This window comes from Aethina tumida, chromosome 1 (assembly GCF_024364675.1).
Source record: "Aethina tumida isolate Nest 87 chromosome 1, icAetTumi1.1, whole genome shotgun sequence".
Lineage (NCBI taxonomy): Eukaryota > Metazoa > Arthropoda > Insecta > Coleoptera > Nitidulidae > Aethina > Aethina tumida.
The window spans coordinates 40,758,583-40,778,208 of record NC_065435.1 but is presented as its reverse complement, the minus strand read 5'-3'; the positions used below and the strand labels follow the sequence as shown (position 1 = coordinate 40,778,208).

General features: G+C 27.4%; 1 protein-coding gene across 5 annotated transcripts in view; it reads left to right on the top strand.

The window, feature by feature from the left end:
• Positions 1 to 19,626, top strand: part of LOC109609657 (ephrin-A4) — a 244,191-nt gene that overhangs the window by 116,675 nt on the left and 107,890 nt on the right. For 4 of the 5 annotated variants that reach the window (XM_049962220.1, XM_020026364.2, XM_049962219.1 and 1 more), the window contains one exon: positions 16,702 to 16,742. The exons of the other annotated variant lie outside the window; for it this stretch is intronic. The gene's annotated coding sequence lies outside the window, so the exon portion shown is untranslated. The remainder of the gene's footprint in view (positions 1 to 16,701; positions 16,743 to 19,626) is intronic. 5 annotated transcript variants of the gene reach the window in all.

Genomic DNA, 19,626 nt, shown 5'->3' with positions numbered 1-19,626 from the left:
ACAAAATAATTTTCTAACCAACCCCCTTATCAACCTCGTTAGTAATTATGAATTTTAGATTAAGTGCTACGTGTAGCAATTAATGTTTCATTTTGAGGACGGCCGCCCATTTTTGGTCACGAAACGGTTCGCAACACTTCGCACCGTCAACTTATTATCAATTTACTTCATTATGTTCGAATTTATTAAATTCTTCATTAAATCAAAACCGTACCCATTCAAATGTAAACCCTTCGCTTCGCACAATGTCGCCGATTTGATAAGCATCGCGTTTTAAATTGTCAAACTGCGTCGCGTGAATTCACAATAATGACTGAATGAGCGAACGAGACAGAGACTGCCGGCATAATTAACAACTTTGCCTCCTTTTCCTTGCGTTCCACCCAAAATACTGAATTATCCTTTCCAAATATTACCCATGTTCATCGTCTAGTAACGAGTTCCACTTCGTTCCGAACACGGATTTTAGATTCGTTACAGGAATTACATTATTGTATCATCAAATGTTTTATGTAACAAATTGCAAAATAAATTTTGTTCCTACTGGAAGGACAAGCACGTGCCAAAATCACGTGTATCGCAACGTGAATTATTTTACGTGTTGATGAAAATAATTAAGTTAACAAGTTATTTTTTCCTCTTAAAACATTATAATTAATTTATGTAAGATGAAATTTATGTAACCAACTAATTACTTTCAAACTGTCAAAAACTTCGTCTTCAAAGACTAATAAAAAAACATGAAAAATTTCTTCCAAATTATCAGTATGCAAAAAAAAATTCAAAATAAACAAATTATTATAAGTAAAATTCACATAATAATAACTAATAATTTAGTTAAAAAATTAAAAATTTTCTGTGTATTTTATTGGACATGTTTTATGTATTTTATAATATTGTACAATATTTGTTTACTGCATATAAAATATATTATGTACTGAATAATTTTTTTTCTTAAATTTCGGTATTCAAATATTCGAAATTGATCAACAAATTATTATAGTAAAATAAAATTTATGTAATTAATAATTCATTTGTATATTCTAGTTAATTGATTTAATGTTAATGTAATTTGTAATATTACAAATTTGTAGATTTTTATAAAATAATATCGTGCAATCTTTATTTATTGAACATAAAACATATCAGGTACTGAATAATTAAATTTTTTTTCTAAATTTCAATATTCAAATATTCATAATTAAGTAACAAGTTATTATAATAAAATAAAATTAATGTAATTAATAATTTATTTGTAAATTCTAGTCAATAAATTTTACATTTTATGTGCATTTGTATTTATGTGTTTTATAAATATGTACTTAACAATTATAATTTTTTCTTAAATTTAAGTATGCAAATATTGATAATTGAGTAACAAATTAATATAATAAAATAAAATTTATGTGACTAAGAATTTATTGAATATTCTAGTTAATAGATTTAATAAATTGTACATTTTCTGTGCATTTGTAAATTGTATTTATGTGTTTTATAAATATTGTATAATATTTGTTTGTTGGTTATAAAATATATTATGTACTGAACAATTATAATTTTTTCCTAAATTTATGTATGCAAATATTCATAATTAAGTAACAAATTATTATAATAAATTAAAATTTATATGACTAACAATTTATTTGAATATTCTAGTTAATGGATTTAATAAATTGTACATTTTCTGTGCAATTTATAAATTGTATTTATGTTTTATAAATATTGTACAATATTTATTTGTTGGCCATATAATATATTACGTACTGAACAATTATAATTTTTTTTCTAAATTTCATTATTCATTTATTTAATTATGAAAGTAACAAATTATTATAATAAAATAAAATTTATATATCTAATAATTTATTTATATATTTTGTAAATGTTGGATACATTTATTTGTTGTACGTCAGAAATATGAAGTAATATTTATTTCAATTTTAAACGTGTTCTTAGAATGTCAAAAAAGGCCATAAATAAATTGTAAATACAGTTATAAAGCATAATTTTTATTAATACAAAAAATACAATTAATTAATAATTTATGATAAAGAAATAAAATTTAGATAGCTTTTTACATTTTGATGTAGAAAGTTCGCAGGTTGTTATCGAATAAGGACGTAAAAATAAATAAAACTCTGGAAATAAAGTACCTTAGAAATCTGTGAAGACATATTTTTTAAATTGCCACTTTAAGGTGTACACCATAAAGAAAATGTTTACAACGCGAATATTGACGGAATAAATTTCATGCGTAAACCAACCGGTGGCAAATTGGCAATTTATCTTTTGCACTCCTACACACAATAAATCCGAACAAAAAAATAAATAATGAAAAAAAATTTGTCGATTTGTCGCCAAAAGTAGAATTTTTAGATTTGGACGGAAAACACAGCAGGCTGGGCACGGCCCGATGATACGTAGTGACGTATGTTTATTTAATTAATTTCCCAGTCGCAAATGAGGAAATATTAAAAGCGCAGCACCCAAGTATTGTTGTATTCTTTGTTGGGCGGCCAGGTTTTTGTGTGCATGTAAAATTAATGCCGGTTATTGAATAAAGTCCCGGCGAACGGAATTATTCATTTAAATCGTACACGTAGCGCATATATCACTAATATCGACATTGGTCATTCGATATTAAAAGGCAAGGGAGACAAAGAGGAAATTTTCCGTTAGCACGGCAACATGTATAAATAACATCTTCCTCCGGTTTGCGGTTGAACGTAGTTTGCGCCGTTCTATTGATCATAAACCCATCCATTATTTAAGCTGTACATTTCAAGTTTTAATTGGTGAAATTGGAAATGTATACGCATGTATTTAGTAATTATTTCGCCCCCCTTGTCGTTGCTGAATATCCCCGACATTAGTAACCATGTTAACAATAAAGGACCGATTATTGATTTTTCCGACTGCGAACTTCTGTTACCTGCTAAAATTACATGGCATTAAATTATTATAGAATACGGAATATGATAACATGTAGCCAAACAGTCACGCATGTCGAAAAAAAAAGGAGTATAATAGAAAATTATGTTTAATCATTGTCTTTACATTTTTATTACGTACGTGTTTATTGTCAAGGAAAATGAAAAAGTTCCGTACAGCTGAAATTTTTGCGAGTTAATGGAGCGTTTGGGAAATTGCGTTTCGTGTAACAATCAAAACTGCTTTACCATTCGTTGTTATTACTATTATTATTATTGTCACCGTTTGTACAAATCCAATAGTCCCAATCGTTACCAATAAATATTTAAATTAATTTACTTCGTGCGGTTGCTTTCCTGGCAAATCACAATTATTTATTAACGCAATAGTGCGACATTAATTTTATTTATATTGCAATTTCAGATATCCATTAACATTTAAATACAATATTCTTTGTGCGTCGGTTAAACATAATAAAATTCAAGGCAATTCTTTGTATTAAACTGTTATGGCATTTCTACGATTAAAAATAATGAGATGTTACTCAGATTCATATGAATTCTGTTTTATTTTTATTTGTTGCCTTATGTTAAAATTCCTTTTTCTAAATTTTTAAATTTATATATTTTTTATGAATTAAATCTCTATATGAATAAAATTAAGAAATATTGTAATAATTATTAAAAACTATAAGTAACTTAATAACTCGTTCTATTTATATAATTAGATTTGATTATACTTAATTATATATTGAAAAACATATAATAAAAAATTTTAATTTGCCATTTTTTATTTAATAACAATAATAACTTGTTGTTTTTTACATTTTTTTATAAATTCAATGGATTTTTAAAAAAATATGAATCATTCGTTTATCTTTTTTTTATATCCAAAGTGTAATAGACTCTTAATAAATTGATATAAAATAAATTATAAACTGTGTAAAAAAATGTCCATTATTTATTAATATATGCTTTTTATAATTTATTTATATTTTGAATCTATGTCTAACGTAATTAATTCTGACATATCACACTAATAAAAAATAATTAATTTACTTTCATCCATAAATAAGTATATAAATAAATATATTTAAGCATTTTTATATATTTTTTCCTACTGCAAATTTTTGAAAATTTTTATATAAATTCTGGTATTTTTATTTGTTGTATTTTATTTGTGTCCAGAAAAATTTTATAATAACTATCTAAAAATTAATTTAGACTCTTAATTATTCAAAATGGGAAGAAGATAAAATTTAATTTTAAGCATTTATATATAAATAACTTTTACAAATTAATATTTTACTCCACATATCAATTAATTAAAAATATATAAATTCTGGTTTATTTTTAATTGTTACCTTATGTTAAAATTCCTTTTTTTAAATTTTTTAATTTGTTCTTCTCAAATTTGTTTATTTTTTATGAATTGAATCTCCATATGAATAAAATTAGGAAATATTGTAATAATTATTAAAAACTATAAGTAACTTAATAATTTATCTATATAATCAGATTTTAATTTGCTATTTTTTATTAATTTTATAACAATAATAACTTGTTTTTTTTAACATTTTTTTTTATAAATTCAATGGCTTTTTAAAAAAATATGATCCATGCGTTCATCTTTTTTTTTGTATCCATAATAATGTTCCAGAGTTTAGCACACTAACTCTGGAACATTAACACTCTTAGTTTATAATTTAACATAAAATAAATTATAAACTATCTAAAAATGTGTATTATTTATTAATATATGCTTTCATAGAATTTATTTATAATTTATTTATAATTTGATAATTCAAATGATATGCATCATACAAATAAAAAAAAATAATTTGCTTTCATCTACAAATATTACATTTTTATATAAATTCTGTTATTTTTATTTTGTGGTGTTTTATATGTGACCAATAAAAGTTTATAGTAACTCTCTAAAAGTTAATTTAGACTCTTAATTGTTCAATTTAAATTAATTTACACAAAATGGGTTGAAGATAAAATTTAATTTTATATATAAATTACTTTTAGTAATTAATATTTTACTCTACGTATCAATTAATTAAAAGCAAATGATTTAAATTTTTAAATAACTTTTACTAATCAATATTTTACTTAACGGATTTCAATTAATTTAACTATATATTTAAATAGATTGTTTGATTAAAATTTCAGATATCTAAATACTTTGAAACACCTATTTATAGCATGGTGAATATGAAATAAATTAAAAATTACATATACTTAACTAAAAAAATATCTATTATTTATTATTATTAAATTTTATAATTTATATTTTCTATTAATAAAAATGATTCATTTTCGTTCATCTACAAATATTACATATAATTTCTAATTTTAATATTTTTTATATATTTCCTCTGTCTTTATTACTACATTTTATGAATTTTGATATCAATTTATGCAAACCGATTCCATCAATTTTGCCTTATGCTACAAACCCAATCTGTTATTTATTTTAATTTAATTTTCTTTGATTAATTTTTCACAAAATAGTCTGGAGATAAAATTTAATTTTACATATATCGTATTTATAATAACTTCTACTAATTAATATTTTACACTATTCATAAATTAATTAAAAGCAAATGTTAAAATATATTGTTTGATTAATTTCTAAATAATTTAATAATCAATATTTTACTTTATTCATTTCAATTAATTAAAACTATATATTAAAATAGATTGTTTAATTAAAATTTCAGAAATTGTAATATACAAATACTATATTACAGTTATGGTGTAAACCACTGAAAAATGTTCACTATTATTATATATAGATTATTATATACATATAAATTTATTATTTTGTGTATTTATTTATATTTTGTATTATTTAAATGGACAAATTATACTAATAAAAATAAATAATTTTATTTTCTTCTACATTATATTATACTTTTAACGATTTTCTCTTTCCTTATTAGCTTTTATACGTTTCTATGACAAATATTATAAATTATGCATGGTTTATAAAATTAGAATAACGATTTATATATTTAAAAATGGTTAATTAAAAATATTACATTTAAAATTTAAAAATAGATTTTGTAGTAAAAGTTTTTTCTGATAATAACTACGTACGTAACGTAAAATTTGAAATTTTTTTGTATTCCTTTCATTTTTTGTGAAAACTCTCAGCATTCCATCAATTTGATGGGGCAATTGAATCGTGCGCGTCAAAACGAAATAGTCCACATTACTGTATCACCAATTTATAGTGAACGTAACAGTTTCATGAATAACCGTCGATTTTGGTCACTTAGCATTTATTAATGGCCTACAATCTTTCAATTATTTCTCGTTAACAATATAATTAATATAAAATACCGGATAGAGATCAATAAAGTCGTAGCCATTTATTAAATGAACGGGATTTTTTTTTCGGCCCGGCCTATAATTTGACACACACCACTTGTCTATGAATTTATTTATGTCAACATTCAACCCATTATCTGTGACATAAATTACGTTTCGTTTGCTTGTATGTTTTGCAAATAAAAACACGAATTGTGAAAATATGCTATTATTAATCTCAGTCATTATGTCTTGTTTCATTGTTATGGTCTTGTGTTCTACAACCACCAATTTATAATTTATCAGTTTACATGCGTAATTATGCCGTAATAAAGCGATGCTGCCAACCGGAAACATGTTTTTTGTACACATGTCAAAGATTGTGTTTGCCAGATAAATTACGCACTCGGATTATATTATGTGGATTGTAACAAACCGATTTATCTACGAATTCCACTTAAAACCGCCGGTGCAGCTCCGGCGTCTGTTCCCGTTCGGATTTTTTTCTCATCGTTCACTTGGGTTATCGTTACACCGGCTTACAGATTTCAACCGAAATATTGAACGAATTTTCTCTTACATCTTATTAGGGTAGCCTGTTTGTATTTTTAGGTTTATAGTTTTACTTAAAACTAAATTAAAGTTAATTAAAATTTGAAAAGAAAAAGCATATTAACCACTACATTTTCCCAATCAGTGCTTGGCCAGTCTTCCTTGTTTTACGAAGAGCTTCCTCCCTCTTTGATATATTCAGAATTAGTGAACTTATAAATCCTTCATCCATAACTCCATTTTTCTTTAAGAGCATTAGTAAGTTTTCCAAATTTTGAGGCTGATTGTTTCGAGTATGTCTTTAAACAGTGTCCCATACGTATTCAACTGGATTGGAGTCTAGTGAATGTGGGGGTACTGCATTTGAGTAATGTCCTGTTTTACAAAAATGAAATCTGGTTAAAATTCTTGAGCAAATGGTTATTTGGTTAAATGACCAAGTAATGATATTGGTGACCATTCATAGTTACAGAGTTTAATATAAACAAGTCTGTGCCTGCCTCTAAAGAAATTCCACCCTACACAGTTAATCACTTCCAAAAGCAACAATTAGAGCCATGTCACCACGTTCACACCATGTCCTATTACAATATTCAGCTACATTCCATGTGATTGTGTCCCTTGCTCTGCTCCTTGTTTAAAAGAGGGTGTCTAAAACGACTCCTGGATCAGCTACATGTTCTTCTAATGATATACACTGACTCCAATGTCTACACAAAACCTAAATCCAGAGAATATACGATTTCTTGTGGTCGTACATTGGCACTACACTTTGTCAGACAGACTTGGGCTACTCAGATGTTCCAATTGCAAAGGCAAAATCTTTAGAAGAAAGTCTTCTTGGAGGTATTTCACGGTGTTAAACAGAAGATAGAAGAATGATTATAATAAAGTATGTCTAAATCCATAAAATGCATTTTATGGAAATAAAATGTCTAATAAATGTATACAAAGTAAAATAAATTCAAAATACTGCCCGTCTAGAGCTGCAAAGATTCAAATATTGGTGAAATAAAATATACCGAATATATTTTTAAATCAATTTAATCTAGGAAATTAAAATTATCCACTTCAAAACAGGGGCAGCAGTGTACTTAACATAAATGTACTGCCCAGTTTATATGGATGAAAATTATTGTGATTAGCAGCGCAAATAAGATAAATCAGAATGCAAAAAAACATAAAAGAAGTAATGTGACCAAACAATGCGTTTGTTCCAAAACGAAATTGTTGTGTTTGTTTTAATTTGTTCGGGCTGGTCATTATGAGCCGGAGCCGGAGAGCCGGATAGCCAGAGCAGCTTTTGCATCTCGTGTCGCCGTTAAAATCGCTGATTGAAGCCGTCGAAATAATTACAGATGAATTTTCGCGTGCAAATTAAAGAAAAATAGTTCGCGCCAAGTGGTGTATTAAGGACGGCATTTTGCTGTACTGTTATTTAAAATATTATCGGCATGTAATTTCGTCGTGACTCTTTTTTCTTTTACTGGAAATAATTGTTAATTCCGTCGGTACGTAAAACACTATGTTAACTAAGCATTTTATTACACGTTATTGGCCCGATTGTATCTTTATAAAATTACACATATTACTCCTTTAATCGGGACTGAGTGGTCTTATTATGTCGGAGCAAGGAAAAGTCCCTTTCGAGGTGTTAAAACATCATTTCAACACAATTAATATTTTAAAAGGCGCACCGACGAAACGGTTCAAAGGTCCGCGTAGTTTTAAAACGCATAATTCACGTGTGCGGAAAATAAATCGGCGGCATCGACGCACCGTCTAATGTCACCGTTTTTTCCACGTTTTTATTGTCGGTCCGCCACCGCGAAAGATCATAATTAACCATAATATCGCGGTAAATATGTCATGTTTCCGCAAAATACTGCGGCGTTTATTGCGTTTTGCTAATTACGTAGTTCGTAGCGTACAGAAGAGATGGATACATTGTACGTTGCAACAATTACATCGCATGGAGACGGGTTCGAAATCGATGGACGCCACTTATGGATTCGTTGACTTTTTGCGACGGCCTCCAAAAAAAAAAAGAACAACGCACAATTACTTAAACATATTAATTATCATTAACATTACGGGCCATTGTCCATAGTAATTATGACCATTAAAATTGATATTAATGCATTCGTTAGTCTTTACCTCACAATATAATGCTGATTGCTTATTGGAAATTACTGTTATGCCGGATACACTCCCATACAAAAATGCATATCATTTAAACGCAATCAAGTGATAATACAATGATTGCACAATTAACATAACATTCGAATTAGTTCTAATAAGTTTTGTACGTTTCGTTTCGTTCAAGCGCTTCACCTAAATTGTGTTATTCAGGTTACTTTTAATTATTTCGTTTGAATGTGGAGTAAATTATGTATCCAATGGTGTCTAATGTTTTGATTGGAAGAAAAATAAGTGAGAATCTTTTGACATTTTCAGTCACTTTGGCAATTTGAGTAATTTTTATCAGCGACAAATAATTCCAATATTCCAAGTTGTACGATATTAATCGTTTATTCAATTATAAGCATTTCAAGCTATGGTATACCAAAATCGGATAAGAAATGATAATGTTATGATGGAAAGAAAACGAATATTTAAATTTACTGCATAATTTTATATATTTCATCCATTCTGTCTGTATAAAGAGTTTTGACTTGAACTTTTACGTTTTCTTTTGGTTGTTTTTCATATGAGAAACCAGCGACAGATCACCATCATTTACTCGTCAAAAAATTTTAAATAAATAGTATAAAAAATATGAAATTTTTATTATTTTTTAGATAATTTGGTATATTTTATTTTAAAATTTTAGCTGAATACAATTTTTTATTCTTATAATTTTGATTTAATAAAAATAATAAATTAAAATTAGTTTTTAGTTATAGATATTTTTGTAGAAATTTTAATATTCTAATTTTGACTAATATGTATAAATTCATTTAGAAAACACTAAAATAATTAAAAAAATATATTTTTAACTTTAAATTATAATTAACTTTTAAATTTTGAAAATATTATTAAATATTTTAATAAATAAGTTAAATAAAAAGAAGAAAAAAATTTCTAGTTACTGTAATATTATTATTATTAATTAATATTATAAAAAAATAATAATTTTTAAAGTTTTCATTTTTTTAGAATACATTAAAATATTTTTAAAAATAAATTATTATTGAATATTGTTAAAAAGTTTTTAATTTTAAAAATATTATTAAATAAATAAATTTTTGAGACATTTTAGAAAATTTTGTATATTTTATTCTAAAACTTCAGCTGAATAAAATTAGGTAAACAATAATTTTAATATAGTAAAAATATAATAAGTTTATATCATAATATAATAAGTTTATATTCAAAGTTAGTTATTTAAATTATCATATTCATCTCTGTAAACGTTTCAAACTTGACGTGAGGAAATTTTTAGTCATCACCCATCGTTTTTATTAAACAATAAACAGTGTATGTATATCAGTTAGTATATTGTGCAGCTACAACAGCAACAGTAAATTAATTAGATCGGTTTTAATTTCTGGCATTCGCTCATAAATCTAATTCGTCAAACAATCGAGATGACTTTTGATAATTGAAGAATCGTAACACAAAATTGATTTATCGATGAACGTCAGTTTTTATCGTCCAATACCGTTCGTTGGATTCTATTCTCGTCGCCCAACAAATAAATCAAGGATTTGAAAAGATGAAATCTAAATAAAAAATAATGTAAAATTAATAATGAGACCCATTATGTTCCACCTTATTACAAATCGGTTTATTAATGACACTGTAACACAGATTAAATGGAATTGAATGTGTACAATAAACGGATCCATAAGTGCTTAGTAGCTATATTTCATAAAACGCTTCGCCACATGTTCCTTAAAAGCACGGACACCGGGACAGGTAAATGGTTAAAGAGGCCTAGAGAGTACGACTTATCTGATGTTAAAATCTCGAAAAAATTAATTGATCATCCGGCCATTGATAGCGATTTGAATAAATTCTATGGGGGCCCCGATACAGTCGCCACCAAAAGTGCTGCGCGACAGCCGATATGGAAAAACGGCGAAATGTTAAGTGGACGGGGAATCAGATGTTAACGGTGCCGCCGTATTGGTGCTTATGGTTATTTTTTTTTAATATGGGACGGTTTATGGTCACGGTTGCGGTCGCGATGTCCGTCAAATTCTTTTCCATTGTTCAACTCTGGCGTTGCTCACGTTCACAGTTTTTTAATTTTTTTTTTATTTTTTTTTTTTTTTTGCTCTTTCAGAACGTGGGGCTACCACCATTCCATTTTGACGGGGATGTTAAATATTTAAATATCTATGTTGATAAGTTTTATTTTACTCAGATCAGTTAAATACAGTTTTTTTATTATATAAACCTTTGTGTAAAAAAATTTAATACATTTTCTAAATTTAACAAATTTAAAAAGAATTAAAACAATATTACGTCGTTTTAAAGACAAATATATAATATAAATTAATATTAAATTTATAATATTTTTAGAAAAAAGATATTCAGACAGGAACATGAACGAAATTTCTAAGTTCAACTAAAATTTGTCCAATCCAATCACGGAGTTATTTTTTTTTTCAAAATACTCTTCTCTTCATCACATTAAAGAATATGTTTTGATGATGAAAAAAATATTTCTTAGAAAAAAAAAGAAATTTTTGATTTTTTTTTTTGTACTATTTTTCGATAACGTAATTTTTCAATTTTTTATAAATTTTTGAATATTTATCAAATCAAATTAAATTAAGCTTTTCATAGAATATTTTGGAAAAAAAATTGTTAATATTGTAATTTTTCAATTTTTTACGAATAGTTGAAAATATTGTAATTTGTATTAAATTTAATTAAAAAATATTTGTTTTTTTCATGATTTCTCATACTAATTTTTTTAAATAATCTATTTTTAAAATACAATATTACTATATTATTAATTTTCAATAATTTACGAAAAATTTTTATTGAAACAAAAATTCATAATTTTAATATTCCTTTTAAAACAATTTCTATTTTACCATCAACATACAAGTATAAAATTTTATTTATTATTGACTGAATTTACTCAAAGTTTACGAGACATCATTCATATTTATATCATATATAGTTGGAACTTTAAGATCTTGATTATTTAAAAAGACTGTTAAGTTTTTGTTATTATATAAATATTAGAAAATCTTATTATTTTTAAAATATTTAAATATTTGGAAAAAAACAATAAGTTTGAATTTATTAAATGTGTTCATAAAAATTTCAAGAAAAAACCTCAAAAAATCAGTATCTTTTGAATTTAAAGTTATTATTGGAAAAATTATGTTAACATTTTTTTTTGAACTAAAAAAAAATAAGTTAGTTTTCTATTTTTTTTATTAAAATTTCAAGGAAAAACCTTAAAAATCAGTATTGTTCAAATTAAAAATTATTTTTTTCTCTAATAAATTTTTATTTTTTTTATTGACCAAGACATGCCCAAAAATAGAACATTTTGTTAATTGTTAAATTTTCAAAAATTCATAAAATATAGAAAAAATACATTATTGACATTTTTTTTTTTTTTTTTTTTTCGAAAATGTGCTATTTTAATGAACTTTGAAAAAAATGAGCAATATAGTATAAAAAAATTCATAAAAACAAGCAAAATCCGCAAAAAACAGCATCCGGAATATTTTGATAAAAAAAATGAAAAAATGTTTTCCAAAATTCTAAACAATTACGTAGGATCACTTGGGATCACATTTACTAGACCATGGAACAGTCAAGTCGTGAAGATTTTGGTGACCAAATTCGACATAAAAATTTCACAAATTATATCACAACAATTGAATAAGCTTAAACGAATATAAACTAGTCGTAAATTTGGAGTCTATGCTCCGAAGATGGCCCAAAATTATAAAACAAAAAACAAAGTATACAATGTTAATGTTAAATAAAAGAAAAGAGATTTAATTTTAGTTTTGTGTCCGACTTGAAAAGCACAAAATAAAAAATACAGAATGCAGATAAATCCATGGTTATTAGGTAATTTACATTAAAGAAAAGAAAAAGTGGAGATCAATTTGGAGCTCCTCAGTTTAATAAAAACGATGGGTGATGAGTAAAAATATCCTCGCGTCAAGTTTAAAACGTTTCGAGTGATGCGAATGATAATTTGAATAATTGATCGGATGACTTGCATCTGGTTTTATTGCACCGTCCGTACAATGGCACATCATATTTTGCTTGACTGGTGAAATCAAGGATAAACTAGTTGACCCCTAAACTCTTCATCGACGACTTTAACGTTTACAATGTAAGTGCAATGATAAATCATGTTACGTGACGCGGCAGATTACTAATTATGCGATTAAGCGCTTAATTTTTTAGTTGTGTTAACTAATTTATTTGCATCGCATTGTTGAATTATCGTCCGGATTAGCATAATAAAGGCATTTCAAAATATAAATTTTTATCCTCGATATTAATTAATGTCGTGTGTGCGCCGAATCTTCACGTTGATTTATGCAATTTCGCTGCGAGATTACCAAAAAACTAACTGTTCAAAGACCGTCGCATAAATTAAGCCCGAAACTCTAATTAAATATGGCACTGTGGCATTATTTATTTTGCCTACATTCGACTTTTGGTTGTGCGTCAAATCGAATTAAGATTCTGATACAATTTACGATCCCGATCGTCTCCGCGACGTCGATCGCGACGGGCTCATTAGCATTCTAGTCTTTTGTCGATCGAAAATTTTTATGTCGCCGATGCATGATTACGAATTAATGGCTTCATTTCGACTAGGTACGCGTGTACCGATTCGAAAGTGCAACAAGTCTCGCCCTCCTACCTCCCTCAACCCCCTCGGGTTAATTATATTTTTCGGATCGTAAAGATGCCAGTTATTAAAAAAATAAATAAAACCGGGACGTGCTTACGTTTTTCCCTCCAGGGGGGCGTTATAAAAAATAAAAACTTCTAATACACACGGACGTTAGTAGGGAACAAAAACAAAAACAAAAAAAAATGAGAAGGTGAGGTGTGGGGCCCGCATAAATTGTATTTGCGTTTAATTAAAGCCCGTGAAGATTTAAAAACCGCCGTTTCCTCTTTTGCAGGTCGTTCGAGTCTTAAACTTTGATCTGTGTTCTGCATAATAAATTTTCCGCATATGTAAATCTCCTAGTGGGTTTCTTTTACTCTTAGACAATAAATATGCAACAAAGCGCAGTGCATTTTATCGGGTTTTTGTGTTGGGTCTCTCATGACCATAAAGCATTCTAAGAAAGTTAATGTTCGGCGCTGCAGATGTAACCCGTTCCCTTTGAAGTTTTAATATTTGGCTCGGCTCTAATATTTCCTGCTGCAGGAAATTTTACGACCGCCGGATTATTTCTTTTATTTATTTTTTTTTTTTTCTCATTTATTTATTTAATTACGTTACGCCTCCTGCACAGAAAATGTCGGCCACCGAATTGTAGCGAATTAGATAATATGTATGTGTTAATTGTCAGTGGCTCAGTAAATAAAACACACAACTTGGGCTCAGATTTTATTGATTTTTGGATAACAGATTATAAAAGCAATTCAGTTAAAAATGTTGTTCTTTTTTTAAAACTAATAATCTATTGAACATCCAGGTTGATCCAGGCATTTTTTGACCTGAACTAATGAGGGAGTCAAATTCATCATAAAGAACCTCATTACTTGACTCTGAAGTTCTCCTAAAATATATGGAAGAAGTTTCCTTCTTTTGTGGTCCCACATGTATTTAATCGTTGACAAGTTTGGAGATGTTGCTGGAAATGGCAACAAATTTATATCGAAATTTTGAAAATACGTCAAAATAACTCTCGCAGTATGAGGTAGGGCATTATTCTGTTGGAAAATTGAATTTTGAAAATTAATTTCCTGGATGTGTACCTGACAGAAACTCTGTGAACATATTAAGAAGATCATTTGAATATTAAGTTCTGACAAAAGTTATTAATCTAATATTTATCTTTTTAAAGAGAATTTGAAACTCTTTTTATTTTTTGCCTTATTTATGTATTTTTTATGTTAAATATATTTTTTTACAAATTTTTTGAACAAGCTACTATTTCTGAAGGTTTTTTGTAAAAATTTTATATAATATTAATTGTAATTAATTATTTTCAGCAAATCCTACCCTTTTTTATATGTTCAATAAATAAATAAATAATTTTTTGCCTGATTTATATATTTTTTATGTCAAATATATTTTTTACATATTTTTTGGATAGCTACTATTTCTGAAGGTTTTTTGTAAGAATTTTAAGAGTACACAATAAGTTTGGTCAAATTGTCACTATAATATTAATTATAATTAATTATTTTCAGCAAATCTTATCCTTTTTATATGTTCAAAATAATAATAATAATAATCTTGCCTAGATAATGATACTAACCAATTAAATATTATTGAACTTATTTTTGTGTGATCTTTTTAGTCTTAAATTTTGATATTCCAATTAAAAATTGATCTCTTAAGTTTTTGGAACAGTCAAAATTTGTTTTTTTAATACAAAAACATGTCAAAGCTATCAAAAGATTGAGTTAGAAAAGAAATTAAAATTCAGTATTTGAGTTCAATTTCAAAATTTGTAAAGGGATAATAATAGAAATAAAATTAATAACATTTGATATTTTGGACTTTACAACTAGAATAACTTTGAAAATTAAAATTTTTATTGATATAAATGATTAAATGATATTTTTAATTTAACATTTTATATTATAATAAGAGTATTAAACCTACTAATAAAATAAGATAAATTCACCAAGGAAATCGATAACAATAAATTTATAATTTCTAAAAACATTTATGGCTCTAACCTAAATATTGATTTATATAAATATCATAACAGAAGCATAATATTTGATAATTTAGACTCTACAATTTGAAAAATTAATTTAAAATATTCATTAAAATATTATTAAGTAAAAATAATTTAAATTAATGAAAAATGATCTTTACCTGCTCAAAAATTATAAAGACAAGATTCTGAACTTTGAATGTATCCATCAATTTGCTAAACAACGACCAACCCCAGTGCGTACGGTCGTTTCACCTCGTACGACCGTCGAGTTGAATCGTTAAATTCCAATCATAAAGCTTCCCGATGTCACACCCACCCACACGGCGGCGCGATCCCTTCATTTTCTCCGCGGAAATACTTAAAAAAAAACCACACTAATCCACCTTGTAAACGGCTTAATTCTCTCGATGCACTTAATCACGTGTATTTGCTATTTATAGGTATAGATTAGAGGTCATGGTACGGGAGGATGCTTTATAGCTATTCTCCCATTAACCGTTAGAGAAATAAGTCTGCCGCTTAATGACATAGTTCGGGCTCATTATTTTTAAATACATCAAACCGTCGTTCGGTACGCGCATTTTTTTTCGCCTCGATGGCAAATTGAAGGTGCGTTTCGTATAATTAATTAGTGCGCGGGCTTAACGATTTTATTCGGTGCCCGAAAAAACCATTTATGTTTTTGATGTATGGCATAACTTTCTTAACATTACAATCAATAACTTTTTGACAACGTTGTACGAGCAAATTTATGTCACGAAAATTTTTTTCGTGTGTGGAGCTGAGAAGAACATCAATCTCAGTTTTGATCTTCTCTAGTAGCTAAAAAACAAAAAGAAATTATAAACACAAATCAAATAAATTGATAACCAATAATTATCCTAACAAACAAATCAACAGAACAATCATCAGATTTTATTAATTTTTACATATTGCTGAATGGAGGAGGGTCCTCAGGTGTTGTGACAAACTATGACAATCCTCCATGTTATGTAATTTTCCATGTTTCATTAAATCCAAACTTTTAACACAAATATTGTTCACAGGTACCTCTTATGGGATATGCAGCAACGAATCTAAACACAAGGTATTTAAAAAATCTCTGCTGAACCTTCCATAACTTGGTTGTAAGTTTTGTAATATGGATTCCAAACTGAAGAACAATCATCCAGTTTTCATCACACAAAGCCGTAATAAAGTTATTTGAAAGTATCAAATTTGTTAAAATCATGTCAGTCTAGTAAAATGAATCCAAGAGAAAGGTTCAGGATTAATTATCTCCATAATATATCTGTTAAAAGTTAGTTTATCATTAAACAGAACTCCTAAATCTTAGACAGAACGGAAAATCTTGAAATTATCACCAAATAATAGAATAATATAATAATAATAGATATTATAATTATAATTAATAGACGATCGTAAATCATTAATGAATTGAGGGAAATGAAGGGGTCCAAGATTCGATCCCTGTGGCACCCAAGTAGAATTTCAGCTAAAATCCGTTGTAGCTAACACATTGTTCTTCCTTACTAATGTATGTACGAAGATTGTAGTTGAATAGTCGAATTGTTAAATCCAGCAGAGTTTAATTTATTGAGAATTATAGAGTGGTTAAGCCTGTCGAAAGCTTTCAGGAAATCCGTATAAATAACGTCGACTTGACCACATTTATCCATTTCATTTAACACAAAAATTTATTCAAATAAATCATGAACCAAAAACGTAAATTTCAACACATAATTTGCATTTTGTTTATAAACTTAACCAACCAACCAACCAACAATCGACCTTTCTAATCACAGGCGAATCACGTAGGAATCAATAACCCACAGTGTGGGCAATAAAATAAGACACGCTCCACAATAAAACCAGTAATTGTCCGATACATTGTCGCCCGTCCGCTCGGACTGTTTATTTCGATCGGATCGGGGTAAAAAAAAAAAAAAAAAAAAAAACTAAAAACGTTCCACGCTCCGGAGACGATCCGTTAAAATGATTGATGACGGAGGCCGCCGCGTAAAACGGTCCGGACTAATTGTTAAAAAATTTCGCCCCGCATCGATTCCGCAGTTCTTTTTGGGTGCGTGCCATTTTCTGCGGCCCGACCATAATCATATTCTGAACGGACAGTTTAGCACGGGCCTTAGATGCGCCACCGCACGTCGGACGAGAGGAATTTACGTTCGGTGCGGTGCGGTGGCGCAGTTAAAATACGTGTTTTCGTTATTTTTATTCCGGCCGTGGATTTTTAGCCGTGCCGTTTAACACATGTATTTAAATTACCGGCCTTTAAAAACAAACAATGCCCCATAAAAGCTTAATAGGGAGAGATGCATTTGTTTTTGTTTCCGGGTGTTCTTCGGATATTTCGGTTTTATCAAACCTCCGCGTCTGCGTTTTTATTACGTCGAATCTTGCCGCGGCGCTCGCGGTCCATTATTGTTATTAAATGCGCCTTCAGGAAGTGATAATTTCCAGTTTTATCACCGTATGCGATGGTGTGCGATGGGTTACGACAATGTATGGGTATTACTCGTAATTTTGTTTACGTGTTTCGTGGTTTCTTCTTAATCTTTTGCCCCGGAGATTTATGTATCCTACGACTGGCGCGACCATTTTAATTTAGACAACACTCTTTTCTTTTAAATTGTTATCTCAAACTATGTTTTGTGTTTTCTTTTTTTTAATCTTCTCACTGGCTACAATAATGGAAACATTTTCTACGTGTGTTTGTGATGTTATCTCGGTCGTTGAAACGGTTTAGGGTTTCAATTACATGCGGACGCATTCCTAACTTCAGCTACATAAAGCAATTCAAATTAGGACGTTCGTTTCATTAATTTCTTATTAGGTTTACAGATTTCTTTCTTTTCCTTAAAACATTTCTAGATAAAAGTCATTGTAACAATGTGTTTAAATGCAAATATGTAATTTCTTATAAAAACGTTCTTTATTATCATTATTTTTATATTTTTTTAAGCTTATGATAAATTATTAAATTTAAACTATTTTCTGTGTATAATAAGCTTGCAAATATTTATGAAACCAACCAACCAGTTTTTATTTACTGAAATTCTAATGAATTAGCATTTAATATCTTTCTATAAAACTTCTCACAGATTTTTTCTTTCTTTTGAATTTCACAGGCTTCCTTCTTTTACGTAAACGACTTTTTTGTTTTTAGAGTATCATTGAAAAACAGCTAATTTTATAGGGAAATTTTATTTAGTTATTTTTGTTTGCTTAACCAATTCTTAAACAAATTAATTGCAAAAAATATTTGAGAACATATATTTTCATAAAATAATCCTAATTTTTTAAGCTTACATACATTTATGAAACGAAAAACCTTTATTTATTGGAATTTTTTTAAATTAACATTTTATAATCTTTCTATAAAACTTCTCACAGATTTTTTCTCTCAGTTATGTTATTTAATAAATGAAGATCTTTCTTTTGAGCTTTACAGGGTTCCTTCTTTTAGATAAAAAACTTTTGATTTAGATCATTAGAAAACACCTAATTTTATTTATTTTTGTTTGCTTAATGTTTCAGAACATATATTTTCATAAAATTATACTAATTTTTAAGCTTATGAAACTAAAAACATTTATTTATTGGAATGTTATTTAATTAACATTTAATACTCTTTCTATAAAACTCTCACAAATTTTTTCTCTCACTTATGTTATTGAAAAAAATTTCAACATCTTTCTTTTGAACTTTACAGGCTTTCTTTTTTTACGTAAAAGCTTGTTTGTTTTTAGAGTATCATTGAAAAACGCCCAATTTTATTGGAAAACGTTATTTATTCATTTATTTATTTTTGTTTGCTTAAGCGATTATTAAACAAATGAATCAAAAAATGTTTGGAAACATATATTTTCATAAAATTATCTTAATTTTTTAAGCTTACGGACATTTATGAATGCAAACACTTTCTATATAACCTCTCTCAGATTTTTTCT